Here is a 3,347-nt window from a genome sequence, read left to right as displayed (position 1 = left end):
GTGGGCCTCAGTAACGCCTGTCTCTGCCAAGTTGGGGTGGGTTTCCTCTGTTCAATGCCAAATGTCCTAATATGACCCTGTTCATATGGACAAGCAGGAGATGGCAGAGCCAAAATAAATCGGCAAGTGTGCAAGTGGAGAAGGGGACACCACTGTCTCACCAGAAGTGGACGGCTCAGTAGGACCGCAGCACTGAGAGCTCTTCTAAGGGTCAGTGGGCGAGTTTGTTGACGTGAAGGCCCTGACAAGGCCTGTGTAGCTCCCAGACATTTGTGCCGAGTGCTCACGGGCGGAGTCAGAGAAGACGGCCCTGTTCTGTCTGCCAGCCCACGGGAAGCAGGACTTCCCACCCGAGCCTCCCGCTCCTCACCAGCAAAGTGCAGCCGCTCAGTCTGAGGTGGGTGCAGGTGGCTGAGACAGGACCACGGTACCTTGGCAGAGAATTGGCCTGAGACCTGAGCACGGCGCCAGGCACGGACCTCCGGCTCTTGCCTGAGCAAACAGTGTGTGAGGAATCATCACAGAAAGCCACCTTCAGGAAGACGAGCAGAGGCCTGCACAGCGCAGGCCAGTGGAAGCATCCGGAGGGCAGCCTGGCCCATGACCTGGTGCCTCCATGCATGGGACAGTGACTCCCCTCATGTGCAGTGGACAAGTGAGTCCATTTTATTTGACTTTTGTGAGTGTTGTCAGTGCATTCAGACCTGAGCCACTCATTCTAAGGTAAATCTCAAGAGGCCACAGCTCTCGGGACTTTGAGGACCCTCTTCCCAGGGGATTCCCAAGCGTGTTCCCCTGAAGTTTACTGTGTGGATATGAGGAAGTCCCTGATTCGATGTGCTTGGGACGAGTCCCCAGGCTAAACAAGGCCTACTCATTCAAGACATTTTTATTGAGCACCTATTATGTGCCACGTGCTCAGGATAAAGCTACAAAGAAACAGACCCAGTCCCTGCCGACTTGGAGGTTACGTTCTGGGTGGAAGGGGTGGGGGAACAATGAGAAATAAATAAACACATGATGTCACATTAGAAGAGAAAGTGACCAAGGTGAAGAAGGTGAGGTGATGAGGGGTCACCTTTGGGGGTGACCTGGAAATCCTCTGGGAGGTAACAGCGGTGAGTGAGTCCCGAGGCAGTCAGCACCCTCATGGCTGTCCGCACCACGGGGAGGGTGGATGCGTTCCTGAGTTGGTGAGACAGCAGTTCGTTCTCTGGGGCGATTTGTGAGATACCTCCAGGTCATCAGGAGAAGAAGCCATGCCCCTGCCTCTGGCAGAGCAGTCCACCGAGGACAACCTCCCTCTGTTCCCAGCTGACCTTTGATGGAGTTTTAATAAACTACAATATCCTGGAATTTATTAACTGTACCATACAGGATAAGGGGACCATAACGAAGGGAGGTGCTTACCAACTCAGACCTGGAGAAATTTTAGGTTATTTAAAAGCATCCTTAGAAACAATGAAGGGTAGAGAATAAAATAAGATGACTAGAATGCCATTTTGGAAGCAAACATGATGATACCGCTTTTCCTGGCTTATAAATCTTCTCAAAAAACAATGTCAGAAAATACAGCCTGCGTCTCCCAGGTGAGCTGCGCTCAGCACCGTGTAAAACTGCAGAATCGTGCAGGAACCTCAAACCAAGCGCATCTCCTCAGTATCCATCCTGAGGTGTCTTATTTCCAAATGTATCCTTGGTCAGCCTGCCCAGTCCAGAAAAATCATCAGCACCTACCTTAAGAAAACACAGACGAGAAAAACAACGTGACATCCGTGCTTTCTTTTACCTTTTGGATGAGATCTGACAGCCCACGCGTGTGGCAAAGAGGAACAGAGTGACTACGGGATACACACACCGCTGAGTAAATGCACCTGCCTGGTCTGATTTCCTGCCCCTTTCAGAGTCACACTGGGGAGTGGAAACCCTGCATTTTTTTCTCTCTGTTTTCTGACAAATTAGTTGTCAGTTTTCAAAATCAGAGTCAAAGTCCTGGTCCACAAGTTGCTTCTGAACTGGACAGGACAGGCCGTCTGAGCGTGGTAAGTTCATTCTAGCCCCAACTGGGTTCTTTGACATCAGGACCAACCAGCAGGAAAAGCAGGGCACAGAAACACAGAAGCTGAGGGCCAAAGGCCAAAATCACTAATGACTTTAAAAGGTAAGGCTCAGCGTATCGAAAACATCCATTTAGTAATCAAAATAGCACAGGAAAAAAAATCAGGACAAAAATACTGGGCAATTTGGATGTTTATTTTTCAAGCTAAGCTTAAAAAATAGAAATGTTTTATGGCCTAAAATTTTCCCATTGCTGAGTGCAGTGAAAACTGTCCATCAATCTTCCCTTCGGCCTATAATAGGAAGGTCTCACGGGGCAATGGGAGCCAGGAATAAGAGCCAAGAGGAAGAGGGGAAGGAGAGCAGGGAGCTAGGGCCTGGGGTCTGTGTGTGAGCGGGCGGTGCCCCGGGGCTCTACCTCATTAGAGTTGAATTCTTAGCTACGCACAGTTTAATACGTTCTTTCATTGACTAAACGCTGGGCTCAATGGAATATGATTTTACCACCACAGATTGCTGTGAGTGGGGGTTTTCAACCTTGGCACATTTGGGGCTGATAACTTCACACGGGGCAGAGGGTGGTGGAGGGGCTGCTCTCGTGTTGTAGGATGGTCCCCAGCACCAGGCCTCTAGGTGCTGGTGGCCTCTCCCTAGTGTGGAGCCATGGTTTGTATCTTGAATGTCCTCCAAAGACCTGTGTGCTAAAAGGCTTGGTCACCAGTCTGGGGCACCATTAGGAGGTGGTGAACCTTTAGGGGACGGGACCTGGTTACAGGAAGTTGGGTCACTGTGGGCGTGCCCTGGAAGGGGACATTGGGATCCTGGCTCTGTTCCTCTCTCTCTGCTTCCCAGTCACCATGAGGGCGCAGCTCCTCCCACCACGTGCTCCCCACCATGACGTTCTGCCTCACCACAGCCCAGAACAATGGCACTTGTTAACCCTGAACGGAAACCTCTAGAATCATGAGCCTGAGGACCCCTTCCTCCTCACGGCACTTTATATCAGGCATTGAGTCACAAAAAGAAATTTGAAGGACACACGCAGCCATCAAAAAGGTGTCCAGACACTGTCAAAAGCCACCTGGGGTGGGGGTGGGGGTGGGGGGACACACACCTGGTTGAAAGCCACAGCTTGAAGTCTGCCACGGGAAAATGCAGTATGGGGAAGTAGAAAAGTTCCTGTCACCAGAGCAGAAATGTCTGTGTTTGTCAAGTGGATATCGATAACCGTGTTGGGCCACCGACGGGGGGAGAGACGGGGGTGTGTTACCTGTGGAAACGCTGCAGGA

The sequence above is a fragment of the Marmota marmota genome, unplaced genomic scaffold (assembly GCF_001458135.2).
Source record: "Marmota marmota marmota unplaced genomic scaffold, marMar, whole genome shotgun sequence".
NCBI lineage: Eukaryota > Metazoa > Chordata > Mammalia > Rodentia > Sciuridae > Marmota > Marmota marmota.
This window is presented reverse-complemented; position numbering follows the sequence as displayed.